Source organism: Syngnathus scovelli, chromosome 7 (genome assembly GCF_024217435.2).
Source record: "Syngnathus scovelli strain Florida chromosome 7, RoL_Ssco_1.2, whole genome shotgun sequence".
NCBI classification, from domain to species: Eukaryota; Metazoa; Chordata; class Actinopteri; order Syngnathiformes; family Syngnathidae; genus Syngnathus; species Syngnathus scovelli.
Window position 1 is genome coordinate 17,178,510 of NC_090853.1, and position 22,427 is coordinate 17,200,936.

At 42.6% G+C, this 22,427-nt stretch overlaps 1 long non-coding RNA gene across 1 annotated transcript in view; it reads left to right on the forward strand.

Annotated features, from left to right (window-relative positions):
• Window positions 1–22,157, forward strand: part of LOC137840482 (uncharacterized) — a 115,609-nt gene extending 93,452 nt beyond the window's left edge. The window contains exon 5 of the long non-coding RNA XR_011087159.1: window positions 21,737–22,157. This is a non-coding gene — a long non-coding RNA (uncharacterized lncRNA). The remainder of the gene's footprint in view (window positions 1–21,736) is intronic.
• The last annotated feature ends 270 nt before the right edge of the window (window positions 22,158–22,427 follow it).

Genomic DNA, 22,427 nt, shown 5'->3' on the forward strand with positions numbered 1-22,427 from the left:
CACACCTCCAGACTCTCTTGTCATCCAGGCATGCGCAGAACCCTGTTTGTCATCCAGCAGCGATTCTGGTGGCCCTCCATGAGGGCTGACATCAAAGAATACGTGGCAGCCTGTCCCGTCTGCGCCCGGAACAAGAACTCCCACGGCGCCCGTATGGGGTTGCTGCATCCCCTACCCATTCCTTCGCGTCCATGGGCAGAGATATCCATGGATTTCGTCACCGGACTTCCGGTCTCGCATGGGCGGACCACCATACTCACAGTAGTAGACAGATTCTCAAAGATGGCTCACTTTATCGCCTTGCCCAAGCTCCCGTCCGCTAGACGAACAGCCATAGTAATGATGGACCACATATTCCGGGTTCATGGGTTCCCGAAAGACATTGTCTCCGATAGGGGGCCCCAATTCGTATCCAGGTTTTGGAGGGAGTTTTGCAGGCTCATAGGGGCAACCGTGAGTCTCACATCAGGTTATCATCCGGAGGCGAACGGGCAGACGGAACGGGTCAACCAGCAGTTGGAGACAAGTCTCCGCTGCCTGGTCTCCCACAACCCCGCCTCATGGAGCAAGAACCTCTCCTGGGTGGAGTATGCCCACAACTCCCTGCCCACCACGGCCACAGGTATGTCCCCATTCAAATGTGTGTATGGCTACCAGCCCCCAGTCTTCCCTGACAGTGAGCCGGAGGTGACGGTGACTTCGGCCCACGCCTTGGTGCGCCGCTGTCATCGCGTCTGGGCGGCGGCTCGGGCCACGCTGGTCCGACAGGGGGACCGGGTCAAGCGGATGGCGGACCGGAGGAGACGTCCGGCGCCCGTGTACCAGCGAGGGCAACGTGTCTGGCTGTCCGCCAAGGATCTTCCCCACCGGGGGGACTCCAGGAAACTGGCGCCTCGCTTCGTGGGTCCGTTCCCCATCGCCAAGGTCGTGCACCCGGCCGCGGTGCGTCTCCGCTTGCCCAGGTCCCTTGCAGTCCACCCCACCTTTCACGTCGGGAAGGTCAAGCCGGTGGTGGACAGTCCATTGGTGCCGGATCCTGCGCCGCCTCCGCGGACTGTGGGAGGTGGGACGGTCTACACCGTAAAACAACTATTGGATGTGCGCAGAAGAGGCCGGGGCTGGCAGTACCTGGTGGACTGGGAGGGTTATGGGCCGGAGGAGCGGCAATGGGTGCCGCCTAGTTATATTTTGGACCCGGGACTGTTTGATGACTTTTATGCGGCTCACCCTGGGGCTCCTGGGCCGTCTGGGATCCGGCCCTAGGGGGGGGGGGGTTCTGTCATGCGGTCGCATTTATTTTTTCGGTTTTTTGTCTCGTCAATTGTCGTAACTTTACTTCCGGTTTTATTTTGTCATCCCTTCCGTTTCAGTTCGTGTTTCCTTCCTCGGTGTTTGGTTGTCTTGTCTTCCCTGATCCCGATTGTGTGCACCTGCGTAATCGACACTAATTGTCATCACCTGTGTCCCCGCCCTTTTGTGTGTATTTAGTCCGTGTCTTCCCCTTGTCTTGTGCCAGTGTGTCTTGCCTCGTCCCGACCACCAGCGATCCCTTGATGTCCGAACTCTCTGTAAGAACGCTCCTTTTTGTCTCGCCACCGAGCGACGCTTTTGTTTGTGCCTTGGTCTCCATCGCCTTTTTGTCTCGCCCCAGTGCGACTCCTTTAGTTGGTACTTTTTGCTACGTGTTTTCCCTCGTAAGAGGCGTTTTGATTTGTACTTTTAGCCTTTTGACTCGCCTCAGTGCGACACCTTTTGTTTGTACTTTTTGCCACGTGTTTTCCCTCGCAAGAGGCGATTTGATTTGTACTTTTGCTCAGTGTGCTTGCTGGAATAAATCCCAGAAAGAAACGACTCTGCATCCGAGTCCTCCGTCTTGTCCCCTGCCTGACAGTTGCGGCCATGTTCCGCATGTTGGTATCACCTTTTTGGAAACGATAGGCACATCCAATGGCACAACAGCTCTTCACCATGGTCAAAGTTGCACCGTAACAACTCTGCCACAACCTGCCACCGATAAAATGCTAAAAAAATGCCCCAGCACACGTACCTCTAAAGCTCAATCCAGCCTTGGCCCTATTAGCACCACCCAGTGTCCGCCGCTTATTGCCACCCAAACAAACCGTCAGCCAGTCTGTGACGTCACGTGCATATCCTCTATATTTACGGTTCTCTTCCCGTTTGGAACGAGAGTTCAGTGAGACGTCACGAGGCAGTTGAAGCTGGCGGTTAGCTCAGCGAGAAAGTGAGACGTCACGAGGAGTTGAAGCTAGCGGTTAGCTCAACGAGAAAAAGTGAAGTTTGTTCGAAAGCTTCACAGTTGTGATTCCCCACGAGGGCAATGCTGTTTTACAGCTTTCTGTTATGCACATTTGTGTAAAATAAAGGAGAGGAAAAATCTGAGGATCGTACGGCATTCCCTTTGTTGTTCTCCTCACCTAGCTGTTTACACATGCTGGATAGCTGAATACCTTACACGTTTAGTGAGGCCAGTATAAGCATGTTACTATGCCTCATTACCTTAATGAAAGTCGCGCTAAAAAAATGCATATTTCAAATGAATGTGAGAGCGATCTACAAGAAGTAGTTATATATGTAGTGAAGGAATGGGGTCGAAATACAAAAAGTCCTACCTAGCTACAAAAACAGATATGCTCAAACCTCATTGAATAAAGTACATAAGCAGAAAAGTATATTCACATATTAAATCAATAAAAGAAACACTTTAAGCTTATAATTATACCTACACACCAAATCAATAAAGAAGACATAACTAGACATTTTTGATACATGGTAATGAGAAAGGTTTTTATAACTTTATGATCTGAAATAACAAATGACTTTTGATATATTGCCTAAATAGCTTAATGACCCTTAAGGAACTGTGTAATGCATGCCTGATGATTTTTCTCTAAACCATGGACACGGCCAGAGTCGTCTTGACCGTTCAGTACTTGATTGTATCTTATGTTTTGACTAATGCTAGGCGCCAGTTTTTGATTACTACTGAACGCTCTGCACAGAGGGAAATATTTTGCCTAACAAAGAAAAGATACGGTTGGAAGCATGATTAAACTAAGAATAAGCAAAGACATGAAGTATCAAAAGAACAGCAATAGATTAATGATGTCACAGCCAAAAGCTAACATAATTTCGTACAAAATGACAAAATTGAAAGAATGAGGTACGACAATGTATGTCCAAGATTGGAGAAGAATGTTCACAGGAAGGTCACATGGGGATAAAACCAGCAGGTGCCAGAGGGAGCCAGCCAAGAACTCGGCCAAAGATGATCGCCAAGGCCGAAAGACGGGATGGAAGACAACAGCCCCCACACACACCGAATCGCCTATAACCAGCACCCACTCCCATGGTGAACTTGCCGCACCCCAAAGATTTATCACCCATCAATCTCGGCCCACAATGCGCAACTTAATATAAGCTGATCAAAGAACCTTGAACATTGCCTTTTCTGAATGGAGACTTTCCGCTCTTGAAGGGCCCAGCGCTGTATTGTACTTTCCTGAAAACAGAGCTGTCTGAACAAGAATTGTGATTGAACTCAACCAACCTGTGTAAGTCTAATTTCTGCTTCAGTGTCTTAGCATTTTCCTAAATCTGAAGAAATCAAACGAGCATGCAGTGAGTAAATTGGATAACAGGTGATTGGCAATGGCTTTTGCCGTGAGGCGCAGATAACGCACTCCCTAAATTGTGGACAAAATCCAACAGTAGAGTCTAATAAAACTATATGAACATGACCTATGAATATATTCATAACAATAGCCTACACAGCAGGTTGTTTTTTAAAAGCATGGAAACATAATACAGTAATCCCTCGCTACATCGCGGTTTTACTACATCGCGGATTTTTTTTTCCAAATTAAAAAAAAAAATAAAAGTCAAAATAAAACTTCTAAATTGAGGAATTATGGCACAAAACTTGCCCACACGCCAGCAGAGGCCAAGGAGTGCCCACACAATTGCAGTGCGTACACTTGTACCTTTTTATAAAAAAAAAAGTTCAAATAATAAGTTCTAAAAACATATTTACAGTGTTGAACCTTGTTATAGATTTTTTTTTATAATAATAAAATAGTTCTAAAAACATATTTACAGTATGTGTTAAGAATTCTCCATGTTATTCATGTTATTCAGCCGTGCTTTGATTTGAGGGAGGGTGATTTATTTTGAAGGCCGTTTTCAGGCGATACCACTTCTTGTTTTACGTTTGTGTACATATGTCGGTTACAGTGGTACAGGAGTAATTGACAATGTAAGTGGGTCTCCTAACAAAAGAAATGAACGATCACGTGTCTAACCTTTAGGACACTGTAGTATTGCTCCAAATGTTCGTTCAAATTCCTTTAGAGGTCCGTTTTCGCATGTTAGCACGATCGTGAATTAGCATCTTTCCGCTAACTTGTTAGCCTGCCCAGACTTCTTAACATGTTACACGCACACACGTATAATATTAATACAAAATTTTCTGAATGTTATTTGTTCTATTAATGTATTATTTACATGTTTAAAAAAATATTTAATGTTCTGATAATAAAATGTGCACTTAAATGGTTTGACACACACAATAAAAAGTAAAATATACAGATGAGAGGGTGACCGTACTTCGCGGATTTCACTTGTTTTTGGAACCAATTATCTGCGTTAAACAAGGGATTACTGTCACGCCCGTGCCAGAGGACGTTCAGCCGGCAACTTCCCTCAGCCACACCCCTTCATTACCGCAATGACTGTCACCTACTCCCTGATGTATTTAAACGCTGTCCGTGTGTTTCCTCTCCGTCGGTGTCTCCTGTTTCTTCCCGTTAGTGTCCACGCCTGTTGTGTCTTCGCCGGGTCTCGTGTGTAGGCTCACGGTCAGAACCTCTTCCTAGTCTGCGCTTGGTATGAGGGGAATCCCGTTTCCCGCTCGCTGTCCGTGAGCCTCTTTCTGCCGATTCCTTTGTTCACCTTCCCCCTTCCCTTCAATAAATCCTGGTTCAAGCTGCATTTGTTCACCCTGGCTCAACTCAATCCTGACAATTACTGTGCTATTTAATGCACAGCACTTGTCATTACTTTGAATCAGTATAAAACCATTCCAAAAAGAACTGTACAGCAAAATGGAGGAACTGATTCTATTGAAAGACTCAGCAAACATTTTGGGATTTCTTTTCCCCAGATTTTAGTGCCACCATTACAGTAACACAAGGCAGATGTTTGTGCAAAAAAATTATGTTTAAAGACACACAGAGCTGAAAATGTATCAGAGAAAAAATACGTCAGTAACCTCATTCATTTGTGTCAGTGATGCTACTGGCTTACTTATAAATGACATAAAAGTGACCTGTTTCAGTCATTTTTTCTAGGCCCTGTTGTCCTAGAGTCAGCGCTAAACTGTCTTTAGAAGAGGCCAACACTTGCATGAATAAGTTAAAACCGTTGGGGACCTCAAGTCCGTTAGCTGACGTTTCCACCCCACTGAGTTTTAACACATTAGGAATCCCTGATGCTTGTAATGAGCCATAGACAGAAGGATGTCAGATGGGGGTGATCATTGGTGGAAGAGTGCTTCAAAGCATTACTCACAAAACTATCATTCTCAAACTGTTGTTGTACAAAGGTTTCTTACGTGTTCAAAAAGGCAATTGCGATAAGAAATGTGTAATTAGGGTGTTATTGCTTCAATTGCAATATCATTTGCAAACTTAGCATGCAGCAAAATCTGCACACACTACACAACTCCAGTAAGTCTGTGAAATTCCAGTATTATTGCAGCACTACAATTGACAGACTCACACAGAATGAAGTCATTTTAAACTTTCTTTAACATTATGGTCTTTGTGGTGTAAATAAGGTCACTGAGAGCATCTATGGCAAACTGTAATTTGAAAATATGATTTCAGGGAAATCAAATTGACTTAACTCTAAGTATGCGCATATAAATGCCAGGTGTTCACACTCACATTTACAACAAAAGTTGTGTAGATGCTGGTCATCATAGAAAGAATGTGTGCATGTGTGTGATTGCACTTCTATTTTCTCCTCACCAGACCCAGTGCCCCTGTGTCCTGGCCTTTCTTTCTCCCCCACTGTGTGTGAGTTTATTCACAAGAAATGCAGGGGAGCCTCACGGGTGGGTGGCCTGATGAAAAGTGACGTGGCGTCTCCAGCGAGATGGGAACTTAGCATGTCAGGCAGGTCAGCAAGGGGCAAGCAGACAGTCAATAAAATATTCAATACAGCATTACCAGTTCATGGATCTAATACCTCAGAAAAGCCACCCTTTGAAAATGTAAAATAAAAAAACGTTACTCCAAGCTATTCCCTTTCCACAAACTAGTTGGTTAGAATTGTACTAGTCAACACATATGATTGTGACTGCATGCTTTCACTCCTTAGGAAGGAGTAAAAGTTCCAAAATAAGTTTGACCCCTGTCACCCTGTGATCAAGTGATTCTCTGGTTGACCTTTCTTATTTGTTGTGTATGTAGGTATTGAGAAGAAAATAATGTGAGTGTTTGACAGTGAAGTCTTGGCTAGACTAGAAGTCTTAAAACGAACTAAATTATCTTTTTTTTTTTAATGCAATGGGTGCAAATCCCAATTAGTAAGACATTACTGCATTGTGGACACATCACAACTCGGGCTCTGCTTAGAAAGGTGCCCTCTATGAACCAGGTGGGCATGGTGATCTACTAGCTGAAATTGGCCCGTTTTATTTATTAACCCATTACCGTATTGGCCCGAATATAAAACGACCCTGATTATAAGGCGACCCCCTCTTTTTCAAGACTCAAGTTTGAAAAAAAACTTTTTGAACACCAAATTTAATTTTTAGGCAGAAAATGAAACGAATGATTATAACAATATATTCGAGAGAAAAAGCATTATTTTGCCTCATTCAAATCATGCAAAAACTGTCTATCATATCTTAATATCTGAACATTTAAATATGTAAACTAAAGTGCAATCACATTTGTAAATGAATAGCTTCTGGTTTTTGAAATGTAAATAAACCAATCTACTGTGATAAAACAACAAAATTGCAATAACTGCATTAACCATGAAAGTGAAGTCTAACTGTAACTGTAGTCTTGAAAAAAAATCTGAATACGGAAAAACACTGCAATAAAATAATGCAAACTGCTACCGCTATTGTTGGGCAGCCTGAGGGTTGGCTCGGATGGTTATGTTCTTTTCTCCCCCGGGTGTCCGTCAGAACACAGGAGGGAAGACGTGGTTCAATTTTGATTGCTTTACTGAATTATTAGCAAAAAAGTAACAGGCACTGTGGCTCATAGGGGCATACAGGCAAACTGGCAAAATGGTATAAGCACATCCTTATACCCTTAGGTAAGGATGTGAGAGCAGGTGTGTGTAATTTAGGAATCCAGAGTTTTCTTTCTTTTGTGTTAAAACCTCCGAGGGGGAATCCGGAGTTTTGTTTCTAATGTGTTAAAACTTCCGAGGGGGAATCCGGAGTTTTCTTTATATTGTGTTAAAACTTCCGAGGAGGAATCCGGAGTTTTCTTTCTATTGTGTTAAAACTTCAGAGGGGGAATCCGGAGTTTTCTTTATATTGTGTTAAAACTTCCGAGGGGGAATCCGGGGTTTTATTTTATGTTATGTCATTTGTGAGTGTTTTTGTGCTGTTGTGCTCGTGTATTGTCTTGTTTGTATTGTGGAGGGCGACAGGGTGTTGGCTCTGTTGCTATAAAGCAGAGCAGACATATTTAGGGCGTTGGCCCTTGAATGTCTGGTTGTAATATTGTTGCAGTTTTTTATTCATAATTGTTACAATACCGTATTTTTCGGAGTATAAGTCGCGTTTTTTTCATAGTTTGGGTGGGGGGGCGATTTATACTGAGAAGCGACTTATATGTGAATATTTTCACAAATTTTCAAAATAAAAAAAAATAAGTGAAACCACGATAAACGAACCGAAATGTAACAAGGGATTACTGTAATTTGAATTTTAAGTGACGTCAGTGGCGTGGCGCGGCAGCTGATTCGATCACGGGATGACGAAGGGCCCCATGTACTACCGGCATCATGAGCGTCTTTGTTTGGAAGTGACGCGAAGAGTTTGAAGGATTTAATGATTTGGAGTGACACAGAAGGTTTGAAAAACTATTATGGCTTTTACGCACGCCCGGTCCTACTCTACAGATCTCTCTTTCACCTCAGTGGATGGAAGTCGGGGGCCGGTGCTCGGCCGGGTGGCTATCCGGGGACGGTGGATGGGGCTCGGACATGGCTTTTACGCACACCCGGTCCTACTCTACGGAGCTCTCTTTCACCTCCGTGGATGGAAGTCGGGGGCCGGCGCTCGGCCGGGTGGCTGTCCGGGGACGTTGGATGGGGCTCGGACATGGCTTATACACACGCTCGGTCCTATTCTATGGAGCTCTCTTCCACCTCCGTGGCTGGAAGTGCCACCTCCGGGGATGGAAGTCCACGCCGCCACACGCCAGTGCTTGGAGCCGTGTGGCGGTGAACTATTTATGTTATAGTTATTTGATATATTTTATTTGGTGTAGCAACTTGTATATGTTTTTATCGTTACAGTTCAGTAGTTGTTGGCTCGTTGAACTCTTGTTTTGTTTAATAAAGAGCCGTTTACCAAACCCACGTCTTTCCAGGTACTTTGTTAACGCTACAATATTGTTACGTACTAGATCTGTGGAATAACGCCGAGGCTGACGTCAGGGCGCACGTGCGGCGTTGTTGACAAAGGACGAGGAATTTGATCGATGGATTTAATGATTTGGAGTGACACAGATGGTTTGAGAATATTGTTGTTTATATGATAGTTATTTGATATATACTTTATACATCGTTACATGGGTCTGTGGAATATTTAGAATATTTAGACGTCAGCTGCGCAGCGCATACGCGGCATCGTTTCCATAAAGGACCCAGATGGTTTTATAAACGTGTTATTTATGTAATAGTTATTTGATTAACTCTGAATGTTACGTCAGGCCCGTTCTCGGCTCTTCGTTTATGTTTATGTTACGTTAGCATACCTATCGTTTAGCCTGTTGTTGCTCGTTCATGTCTGTTCTTGGTGTTGCATTTTGTCGAATAAATTTTCCTCCAAAATGCGACTTATACTCCGGGGCGACTTTTATATGTTTTTTTTCACGTTATTGTGCATTTTATGGCTAATGCGACATATATTCCGGAGCGACTTTTAGTCCGAAAAATACGGTAGTTGTTTTAATTATTACATATTATTAATAGTATTAATTTAGATTAATTGTAAAAATGGAAGGTTAATTTGATCGAGAGAAGGATTGGTTTGATCTGAAAGCACTACCATTGGCAGATAAGAGTGTGAGAGATCAACTATTGCCACTGTTGCAATTCAAGTGGAAAACATTCCGCCAAAAGAGCGCGATGAAAAACGAAAATAAATGACTGATTTTATTAAGAACTTTCAAAGATCTACTGATGATCACAAAACTGATGTGTGGCATTGTTACAAAAAAATGAAGCTAAATTGGTTGTCAGATTGGAAGAATTGACTGTTGCTATGTTTGTGTGTGATGTCTATGAAATTTTAATGTCAGTCTGTTGTTTTATGTGTTTGTGCGCGCAGAGGATCCTCATGAGTGGGTGTGTATATGAGTGTGTGTGGGTGAGATGTGTGTTCTATGGAAGAAATCAGTAATGGAGAATGTTCAGGAGGCTGTTGAGCGATAATAGGGAAATTGAGAAGTGGACAATGGTGTGTTTAAGTTGGTTAGAGAAACTAAGATGAGCAAGGTGTGGCAGTAGAGAAAATAAGACGTGTGTGGCATAAAGTGACAAGAACGGTGGCTTGATAGGACGAGAATAAGAGACAACAAATGTTGTGTAGAAGACAGTGAAAGATGCCGAATGTGAACATGACGAAGGGCGCAACAGCAAAGTTGGCCTGCCCTTTGAGAGTGGGAGACTGATGAGTATGCATGCGCTCCTCCCAGGGCGTGTGGCCTGGTCTCTGCGCGTGGTCGTATGCTGTGCGCGTGCGGGTGGGGGCCGGCGGCATGATCGCTACAGGGGTGGCCAACCTGTGACGTATCGATGTTGCAATGCCGGGCCCTCTCTCGCTCGGGCGGGGCTGTGGCTGCGCGCGGGGTCGGGATGTGCCCGTTTCGGGGGCCGTGTGTGATGACGAGTGAGACTAAGACAAGATGATGGGAGAATGAATGATGACGGGCAAAGAATTCATACATGACATTGACTATTGAAACCGCCGCCCAGAGAGATGAACATTTAACTGCTTGCCAACAGGTGTGAAAGAAGCATGCTTGAACTAATCATTGCAATACTATGTGTAACTGTGGGCCTAATGAACGCCCACATGATATATATATATTTTTATAATGCAATACAATAATAATTTCCAAAAGACGGTTAGATAAGCTTTTGACACAGAGGAAAGGAGGAATCAGATAAGAGCTCCGGCTGGGAGTTCAAGGAATTTTCTGGAGCTAGACAATGAGCTGAGTTGAAGCAAGGGGGGTCTGCTCGTGAATTGCAGCACAAATCCAATTGATCTATCATATTGATATCTGGACATAGCAGTCAAGAGTTGAAAAGAACAAATTAAGACTACATTTGGAACACATACACAAGATGAGTTAATTGACTAGAAAACCGTCAGCTAAAATGTAGCTTGAAAACAAAATGAGTTTACAGGACTTACAGTATGCAAAAGAGATCAATGTCACTAGGGGAATTTGATAAACAGAAGTTATTTGGGAATGAATGGCAACTAAATTTGTAGACAATCTTATGAGTTTTGTGTCCCAGTCTGTCTCTCCCAGTGTCCTGGAACTCGATCCCAAGACTCTACCTACAGCCTTGACCAACATGATAGCATGGCTTTGAGCATTGCAAGAACAAAGAAAGGCTGTTTTTGTGCTTGGGGGGAGGCAAGCACTGTTTTCCGGAAGAAAAACATCATCTTGAGGGATGAGTACAGCTGTTGAGAGGTGGAGGAGCTCACAAGATGAAAATGGACATTTTGGAAAATTGACTCAATCAAAAGTGTTGGACAGGTTGGCTCTGTGACGACTAGAGCAGAACTTGAGACAGTGGGATGCTGCGAAAGACACGTAGGATTTGATTGATCGTGGGGAAATGATGAATCAAGTCAAGTTTATTTGTATAGCCCTAAATCACAAGCAGTCTCAAAGGGCTTCACATAGACAAAAAATTGAAAATTTTTCTCAAAGCATCCCCTGATCTTAAGCTCCCAAAAGGGCAAGGAAAAACTCAGAAAAACCCTACCAGGGCAAAATGAGAAACTTTGAGAAGGGACCACAGATGGAAGGATCCCCCTTTCAGGATCACCAGGCTGCAATGGATGCAGAGAGGGCACAAATAATACATAATATGAAAATCAATGAAAAAATGGATGTCAAAGTCAAAGCGAAGAGCTGCCGGAGGTGCCCCCGATTGTCCTGGCAGTGTCTTCGAGGAGGGTAAGCTGCAGTTCCCTCATCCTGAATTGGTCCACGAGAATCCAGATAGCCGCTGTCAGCTTGGGTGCCACCTAAACACCTCCCCAGCCGGGGAGGGGTGGGGGAAGGGGGGATGGGGAGAGGGAGCGAAAACAAACTCTAGCCGAATCGGCCATGACAGGTTAATTAAAGGCCATATCATAGAAATGTGTCTTTAAACGTGTCTTAAATGTTTCTAGTGAGGTAGCAGTTCTAATATCCATTGGTAGGGCATTCCAAATCTCTGGAGCCCGAATAGAAAATGCTCTAGACCCTGCAGACATTTTCTTGGCCCTCGGTGTCACTAAGAGACTAGCGTTTTGCGAACGAAGGTTACGAGACGGAACATAAGGAACAACTAGGTCGACGAGATATGAAGGCGCTAAGCCATGCAGTGATTTATAGGTTAGTAGAAGAACCTTGAAGTCACATCTTAAATGGACCGGGAGCCAATGTATGTAAGTTGGCTAATATTGGGGTAATGTGATCAAATTTTGCAAAAAAAGCAGCCTTGCAGCAGCATTTTGTACTAACTGTAGACTTTTGATGCTAGACTTAGGAAGACCAGAGAATAATACATTACAGTAGTCCAGGCGCGACGTGATGAACGCATGTATAATAGTTTCCGCATCACCGGTCGAGAAGATTGGACGAATCTTAGCAATATTACGAAGGTGAAAAAACGCAATTCTGGTTATATTCTTAATGTGCTTTTGAAAGGACAGCGTTTGGTCAAATATTACCCCGAGATTAGTTACAGTATCACTCTGAGTGATAGTACGGTTATCTATAGTTATAGTGGTTTCCTTAAATAAGTGTTAACGAGTTGGACCAATTATCAACATCTCAGTTTTATCTGGGTTAAGACGAAGGAAGTTGAGAGACATCCATTGCTTGATCTTCGCAAGGCACGCCTCGAGATTACAACAGTCCCGCGGATCTGTCATCGATAACGGCATATATAATTGAGTGTCATCCGCGTAGCATTGAAAACTAATATTATATTTACGTATTATGTCCCCAAGCGGAATCATATAAATATTAAATAAAATCGGTCCGAGTACCGATCCCTGCGGGACACCACACGTAACATTATAGAGCTCAGAGGATGTATTGCCAGACAGGTGCGTCCTGTCTGATAGATAGGAATAGAACCAGCCTCGTGCTGACCCTGAAATACCAACACAACTTTTAAGACGCTCTAATAAAATATCGAAGTCTACAGTGTCGAAGGCAGCACTAAGATCGAGTAGTAACAATACCAATGAAGTGTTTGAATCCATAGCTATGAGGAGATCATTAGTCACTTTAGCAAGTCCTGTCTCAGTGGAATGATTAGCTCTAAAACCAGACTGAAAAGATTCATATCGGTTATTGGCGACCATGTAATCAATAAGCTGCTGCACTACTACTTTTTCAACAAGTTTTGCTATGAATGTGAGGTTTGAAACTGGCGGTCTTGACTGAGCGATTGGAATGGTATTCTTGATCTCATCCCTAATGGATCCAATCTTTTGAGCAAAACATTTTATGAACTTGTCACACACATCTTAGACCAATTGTCCAGTTTTATGATTCCAGGTTTGCTGAGCACACTGCAGCGGACCCAGATGGGGCCGCCGAGATTCAAATCACCCCAACTGTCTGGCTGAAAGTCCTGAAGAGAAAGTGGACAGAGCCTCGGTGGACTGGACCCTTTGCAGTGGTGGAGTGCACATCACATGCCGTCCGGCTGGCCGGCAAAGGAGACACGTGGTATCATCTATCCCAGTGTGCCCCTGTAAAGTTAAAGTTAAAGTCCCAATGATTGTCACACACACAACTGGGTGCGGTGAAATTTGGCTCTGCATTTAAAGCATCCCCGAAGGGAGCAGTGGGCAGCAGCGGTGCAAAGATCCAGATCCGCCATCGACAGCGTCCCCACTCCCCAATTGAAAAAGAGGCAGAATAATCCTCTTCCCTTTTGTGGCCAGGTAGTCTACCCTGAGCCACTGAAGACAAAGACAGCACAGCAGACGTTTTCAGGTTCCTTCCAGACGGAGCAGAGCTGCAAAGGGGGAAAGAACTGTGCTAACCCTCCACCAGTGGGCGTGCCAAGCCCCCAACGGCTGAACTACTACGAGCAAGTGTTATCTCGGACTGATGTTATTGATAACATGTTGATCGCCTAAGGCAAAGGGACCGTGTGAGCCTTTTCCTGCATTATAGCATGCCGCAGGTTTTTCACTCACACACTCAAGTTGAATAGGATAATTGAGGTGAGACCTCCTCCTCACGGCGGTTTCTTGCTGACAAGTTTTTGATCATGTATCACCTTTGCAACCCCCACCCTGTCCTCCCACATTTAATCTCTTAAAGCTAGATATTTATGCTCTTGCTCTCTTGATCGTTTCTCCACTGATATGGCTCAAATTACGAACTCCCATGCAATTGGTACAAATTCCCGACGCACATTCTAATGACACTTGGACGGACATCGATACTCTCATGCCTACAGCCGCCACTATTTCCCCAACCCTGGCGTGAGCACGTGTATCATCTGTGTTCGTTTTACATGATTTATGGATGTTGTTGTATTCCTTGATTCCGCTCTTTGTGACACGGACTGATTACTACTGTAATTGAGAGCCATGAGTTAGATTGACCGGCCGCTTATCAGATGTTCCAATATTCCTATGTTCATGACACACTTTGTTAGTTTGTCCGTGTTTTTTGGTTGACCTCTGTCGAGGTCAAAAGGGGGACTGAAGAGGGAGCAACAGCAATGTCTAAATATTCTATATTAATTCTATATTAATTTATACAAACATAGTTGCTCCATCAGAGCACAGACACGGCACACACAGCTTGGTAACTTTTGCATTACACATAAGGCAGAGCTCATTAACGTCATGACAGATTGATACAAAACATTAATTCCCCTCCCTTTTCTTCCCTTCCGTATTCCTTCTTGCGGAGAGTATAACACCTTCTGATTTGGAGTCCGACGTTGTTCTCATCTGCTGAAGTGCACTTGTACAGACTGCTGTGAAGCAACCCAAGATCTTGCAAATAAAGAACCAACTATTACTCCACATCTTTGTTTTCTTTGCTCAACAACGGACATTTTGAACAAAACGCAACACTCAATTTAGAAGTTTTATTTTGACTGTTAAATGTTTTTTTAATTTGGAAAAAAAATCTGTGATGTAGTGAAGCCGCGATGAACGAAATGCGAAGTAGCAAAGGATCACTATACTCTTGGCAACACACCAAACATAAGTCAGCGAGACAACAAAATAACATTTGCTGGCGACTGTTAGTCGCCGTGCCGCTGCGTAACGGCTACTCGTACGATGCGTGGCAAACTTAAAGGAGCGCGCCGGAGCTGTCAGTCAAACGGCGCACACACGAAGCAAACCGCGATCGGACAAACGGCACAACAGTCGACAGTAGTAACAATGAAATGTATTTACTGACTTTGTGTCAAAGACGAACACGATCACAGCAACATACTCAGTCGATACCAGCAACCTTTAACTTACCGCTGCACACAAGTAAATGGGTATAATGTCTTGACCCCGAATGTAAGACGTCCCCCACTTTTTCAGTCCTATTTCAATGCAAAAAAAACATTGTCTTATATTCGGGCCAATACGGTATTTAAGATGCTGTTTTTGTATCTTCTGACTTCCTGCCTTCCCCTTTGATGTGTGATGGCTTTTGCTTACTTACATTTTCAACAAGTGACTCATCTCTCGTCAAGTCTTTTATTGTGTTGTCTGAGTGTATGGTATTTTATTACTTACGCTGCATAGGTTGGTTGCGTATGCTAGATCAGTGTTACACACTCACTTTCTCCCTGTAAATTATTAATGGAATTGGATATTTCGGAACAAAGGCAGTGAGGACTCCATTAACAAATGTAATGTTGAAAGGTGCTGACTTATCTGAGTTGTTAACATATATTGATTCTGATTATGACAGAAGCAACAACGTAAAACGACAACATATTTGATGATTCTGGGGTATTGTAATAAGCAGCCCTGAAAGAAGAATTTAGAGAAGTTTTACATTATATTAGGGGATGATTGACTGAGTGACTGCCTAACTGACTGACATGCTTCAGCTCTTGTGAACTGATCATCAGTATGTGTGATGTTAAGAAACACAAGTGTCAGCATTTTATCTGTCTGATTCTGTTTAATCCAACTTCATTCAGTCGAGTAAGGATAAATGTTAGAGTGGTGCTCACTCTAACTTATTTTTGCTAGAACCACACGGGAGACAGTATGCCCTTTTTAAGCATTTGCAAATGGAGAGCCATTCGTCGTTGTGCGTACAGCGATGATCGAATGAGGTCTGACTCAGGCCTCTTGCAAGAACATTTTTATTGAGAGAAACAGGGTGGGGGTGAGAGTGGACAGGATGGAGTTGAAGCCCCTGACCTCTGGTCAAAGCATATCAGGGGGTGTTTTACGACGTTATGTAGGACAACACAAGCTAGGTTATTTATTACAGGTTACATTCCAACATAAGCATAAACTAATCTAGCTAGGTTATTTATTACAGGTTACATTCCAACATAAGCATAGGATCAACATATATCTATCAATCCTAACAATGAGTGTACGCAACAATTATACATTGTGTGGTGGTATGACTTTGGTAAGTGATGAAAAAACTGAGGCTGTTCCTGTGGCGTATTCGATATCAATTGACCTGCAAGACAACAACTGGGGAGGACCACATATCCCAAGTCATCGTCACGCTTTCATGCTATTTCACTATATTTCATGCTATTACTGTATTGGCCCGAATATAAGATGACCCTGATTATAAGACGACCCCATCTTTTTCAAGACTCAAGTTTGAAAAAAGACTTTTTGAACACCAAATTTAATTTTTATACAGAAAATAATTACAGTACACCTGAAACAAATGATTAGAACAATATATTCGAGAAAAAAAGCATGTTATTTTGCCTCATTCAAATCATGCAAAAACTGTCTATCACATGTTAATATCTGAACATTTATATATGTAAACTAAAGTGCAATCACATTTGCAATCACATTTCACTGGCGAAGAAAGCTCAGTGCCGCCTGTACTTCCTGCGGAAACTCAGGCGAGCAAGTGCTCCTCCGACCATCATGACCTCATTCTACCGTGGCACCATTGAGAGCGTCCTCTCCAGTTGTATCGCTGTGTGGGGTGGTAGCTGCACTGAATGCAACATGGCCCTGCAGCGCACAGCTGGTAAGATTATTGGTGCTTCACTCCCCTCCCTGAAGGACATTTACACCTCCCATCTCACCCGGAAGGCGACCACAATTGTGTGTGATGTGAGTCACCCCGCTCACTCTTTGTTTGATCTTCTGCCCTCTGGGGAGAGGTACAGGAGCCTGCGCTCCCGCACCACCAGACTCACCAACAGCTTCATACTTCAGGCTGTTAGGATCCGCTATATTCTGACTGTCTGCTGTATGCACACTTGCTCCATTTTTGCTCCTCTTATTTATTATGTTATTTGTTTATTTATTTTTTCATCGCTCTTATTTATTTATTGTTTGTGGCTTCTTGTTTTTACTTTTTCTGTTGTTTACTTGTATGTATATTGAGTACTATGTCTTGTCACCGTGGGATAGTGGGAAACGTAATTTCGATCTCTTTGTATGTCTTGGCATGTGAAGAAATTGACAATAAAGCAGACTTTGACTTTTGAAATGAATGGCTTCTGGTTTTTGAAAGTAAATAAACTGTGATACTGTGATAAAACAACAAAATTGCAATAACTGCATTAACCATCAAAGTGAAGTCTAACTGTAGTCTTGAAACAAATCTGAATAAAGAAAAACATTGCAAAAAAATAATGTAAACTGCTACCGCTATTGTTGGGGAGCCTGAGGACTGTATGGCTCGGATGGTTATGCTCTTTTTTGTTTGTTTGTTTGTTTGTTTGTTTATTTTGAACATTAAAAGAAATACAAGAAAAAAAAGTAAAACATACAGAAAATGATAACTCGATAGTACAATAGAACATAAAAAAAAGAAAAAAATGATATTGCATTATAATTTTCCCTTTATAGTAAATTCTTATTTGTTCAAAAGGGAGTAGAAGGAAGCCTAAGCTTATCTGACTCTATCCCTTGTAACTTCATATGTTTCCTTTTGATTCTGTCAAGATTTGACCATAGTCAAATATAAAAAAAAGTTTTTAAATAAATACAAAAGCAACTTAAACAACTTCACTGCATATTATGGTATCCCGTCAATATTTGGGCCTTATACATTTTTTTAAACTTAGGTAAGGTACTACAGTTCTTTAGTTCTTCACTGCTGGTGTTCCATAATTCCACACCTTTAACTGTTATACAATGTAACTTTAAGTATGTTCTCACCAAATCTCTTTTAAACAAAAGTGTTCCTCTTAAATAATAGGTACTTTCACTCCACTCAAACAACCTCTGGATAGTGTTTGGCAATTGATTTTTATTTTGTACATGAGTTGGATGGTTTTAAAGTCGACTAGGTCATTGTATTTTAGTAAGTTCAGTTTAATAAAGAGAGGATTAGATGGTTCTCTATAATCAGCATTATTTACAAGTCGTATTGCTTTTTTTTGAAGAATAAAGATTGGATCTGTTTGTTTTGTATGTATTGCCCCACACCTCCACACAGTAAATAATGTATGGGAGTATGAAGGAATGTACAAGGAATATAATGATGACTGATTTATAAGGTCTTTTACTTTATATGATACTGCTAATGATTTTGAAATTTTTGATTTGATATACATTATATGTAGTTTCCAACTTAATTTATTATCTATAAGCACTCCAAGAAATTTTATTTCATTTACTCTTTCTATTTCTGTTATTTATTCTAAGAAGTTTGTCTGTGTTAGTCGGACGGTTTCCAAATATAATGTAATTTGTTTTACTTAAATTTAGTGTAAGTTTATTTGTGTCAAACTGCTCCACTATGTGTCTGTTGTCTTGGTTTCTGTCTGTGTGCTCGCCCCTCCCCTCCTGTGTGCCCATGATCAGTGTGATTGTTCCCACCTGCCTCTCGTTACCTGTCGTGTATAAAAGTCCTGTCTGCCCCTCAGTCCCTGTCGGATCATTGGTTGCTGTCGTGTTGGTTGCTGTCGTTCGGGGTTGTCGTACTGTCTTGATGCCGTCATGTCCTGCTGTTTTCTTGTTTCACATCCCGGTCAGTCAGTCAAGTTATTGTTTGTTAAGTCATGTCAGTTTGCCTTTTGAGTTGCTGCAATAAACCCTGGTCCAAGCTGCACTTGGTCGTCCTGCTCCATGCTCCACCCGACCGTGACAGGTGGTTGCTTGAATAATTTATTATCAGTCCAGTTTTTACTTTCTTTTCAATTACATTTGTAATTATATTATCAATTATTGTGGCACTGTGAGATGTGATTCTAGTCGGACGGGTTATTGCGGGGTAGAGACTCATACTGTACAGTAAGTGTCAGGCGCAGAGCAGGGAGAGGACTCGAATGCAGAGAGTTCAATGTCCAAAAAGGCTTTTATTGTCTCCACTGACAGTCGAACAAAAAACGCCTCACTAGGAGGGAAAAAAGGGAAAACAAAGGCGCCTCGAACCGAGGGAGAAAAAGGGGAAATCAAAGCGCCTCGAACCGAGGGAAATACAAAAACAAGGTAGCGATGTAACCAAGTTAACATCGGTGATCAAAGTCGCTCAAACAAGGCTTCTACGTGGAACTCGAGGGTTTCGTGATCGCTAGTGTTCTGACAAGGCAAGACGCACTGGCACTGGATACTAGGAAAGACGCGGGTTATATGGACACAGGAGGGGAACACAGGTGAAGACAGTTGGTCATTGACGCAGGTGCACACACTTGGAATCAGGGGTTCACGTGACCGGACGCACAGGGGAAGGACACACTGACTGGAACGAGAGGAAAATCACAATAAAACAGGAAATGATCCGGACGACACATGACATTAAGTTCATAAATGCTGTTACTAGAGTCAGCTGAAGTGGGTTCAATAGATCTATATTATAATCGCCACAGACAGACCATTTTCATAATGATTTTTCTTTCATACATTCCTGATAATAGTTCACTAAATGTCTCAATACATGAACCTGGACATCTGTATACACAGTTTACCAGAATGTTTTTAGATGATTCCATTTCTATTTCAACAGTAATACATTCCATGATATTTTCTATTGCTTGAGACATACTTCTTACTATCTTACATTTATAGTTTTTATCTATGAATAGAGCATGATTCCATTTCTATTTCAACAGTAATACATTCCATGATATTTTCTATTGCTTGAGACATACTTCTTACTATCTTACACTTATAGTTTTTATCTATGAATAGAGCAACTCCTCCACATCTTCTTACCTTCATATTTAATGTATAACTCTCATACCCTTCTATGTCAATCTTTTCAGACTGATCATCCTTTAACCAGGTTTCAGATATTGCAATTACAGTAAACGGCTTACTATTAAAATGTATAATGATATTGCGCTATTTGTTGTTACATTCTTGTTAAATTGCTCTACAGTATAGTATTTACAATTCCTTTTAGTGTAGTCGATAAAGAAGTTATTCACAGGATCAATATTGTTCTCTATGTCATATCCCTTATGTTCAGTGAAATCAAATGTTTTCAAATCAAGTTCTTCATTTTCAGTTATCAGTGCTTGTTTGTTAAACACACCACTTGGAGAAGAAAGGCATTTGTCAATACTGTTCATGGTGGGTTGATCATCACTTCCACTTAGGTTCAACAGAATGATGTACAGATTACTGGTCTCCTTTGTACCTCTTAAGTTGCTCTATGGCACTGATGCAGAAACCATGAGAACTTTCTGCTGCCCCAACAGGTTTGATGAACACCTTACAACCAGCAGTCCAAGTGGACTGTATTTTACCATTTTTCTTAAGAGCTCTTACTTTCTTAACTATTTCACTATTTTCCTTGGTGAGGTGTTCAATAATGTACACGTTTGTGCCTTTTAGGTGTCTACCTTGTATGAGCAGATTTATCTTATTTTTCTTGTTTGTAAATCGGACAATTATAGATTGTGTTAGAGTGGTGCTCACTCTAACTTATTTTTGCATGAACCACACGGGAGACAGTATGCCCTTTTTAAGCACTTGCAAATGGAGAGTCATTCGTCGCTGTGTGTACAGCGATGATCGAATGAGGTCTGACTCAGGCCTCTTGCAAGAGCATTTTTATTGAGACAAACAGGGTGGGGGTGAGAGTAGACAGGATGGAGTTGAAGCCCCTGACGTCTGGTCAAAGCATACCAGGGGGTGTTTTACGACGTTGTGTAAGACAACACAAGCTAGGTTATTTATTACAGATTACATTCCAACATAAGCATAGGATCAAACTAATCTAATCTATCAACCCTAACATACGGATATCTATCAACCCTAACATATGGTATGACAGGCTTGCCATTTACACTCTTGGTTGGCAGAGTGTGGCATGCCTCAATATTGACAATGTCAATGACGATGTCTTTACTCTGGAGGAAAGTTTTTACCTGCTCCTCGGTTGTCTCATGTTCAGGATTGCAAGGCCTTTCACAGCCTGCTGGTAGCTCCGTGGTTTGATCTTTAAACCTGTGATGATGACATCGTTCATTCTTTAATACTGCTCCAAACTGTCTAATCTATTTTCCAGGCTGACAATTTTCTTATTTTATTCAATGTTTAATTGTTTGAGCTGCTTCACCTCTCCCATCAGCTCTGTAATAATTGCCTGTTGCTTCATTATGGTTTCCACATTTGAAGACATCTCTTTCACTGATAACTTCAGCTCCTCCATGTCCTTCTGAAGCACTTTCATGGCCATCCCGGTTGTCAATCTAGACCTGATGGTAGCTCTCCTCCGGGGGCTGGAGGTGCTATCCCACTCAGCCTGGTGACAGATCTCCTCCTGGGGCAGCTAGTGGTGCTAGCCCCCTAGGCTGGGTGGTGGCTGTCCTCCTGGGCCTGGTGATGGTAGTCTACTGGGCCTGGTGGTGGCTGTCCTCCTGGGGCTGGTGGTGCTAGCCTACTGGGCCTGATGTTAGCTCTCTTCCAGGGGCTGGTTGTGCTAGCACACTGGGTGTTAGAAAAATGGTACATATGTTATCATGCGTTCTCTAATGAGTACTTATTCATAATGTTACTGCATTAATATGCATATTATTATATTGAATATGCTTGCTGCTTTGCTTTGCTTATTCTTATCTTGTGCAACAGAACAGAAGGATTACGGCTGGGTCAGGGGCGAGATGACGGTTGTGTCAAACAAGATACTGCTGACATCTCAGCAGAAAAGTGATGTCCACCAGAACAGATCGTGAAAACAACACATCAAACGATGCGTCATGAACCTTCTGATCTTCCTTAAAGAACATCACTTTCTCTTTTTATCTCTCGGAATATTGCTTAAACTGTTTTGCTGATATAGCCATATCTGCACGCAACACTTTGTGCATTACTTTTGTTTCTTTTCTTACGAGACGAAGCCCACGATCTTTTTCCCCTCACCCTCAGGGGCTAATCGTCTCACACTGTGGGTAGGGCGTTCCAAATAAAAAGAGCGAGAGCGTAAACAGATTTTTAGTGTAGTCAGATTGTAGAAAGCAATCTGTATCGCACTCCTCGCGAGAAAAATCAATATTCTGCCTCACTTGTTTTTTTGTCTGCTGATCCTTTTCTCTTATTCAGATATTCAGTTAGCACTTTGAACCTAACACTGGGCCTAATAGTAGCTCTCCTCCTGGGGCTGGTGGTGCTAGCCTACTAGGCCTGGTGGTGGCTGTCCTCGTGGGGCTCATGGTGTTGGCCTACTGGGCCCGAGGTTAGCTGGCCTCCTGGTATCTGGTGTTGGCTGGGCTCCTGGGGGGGATGATCGTTGGTCCGGCGCAGGTGGCTTGAGGTTCGGTGA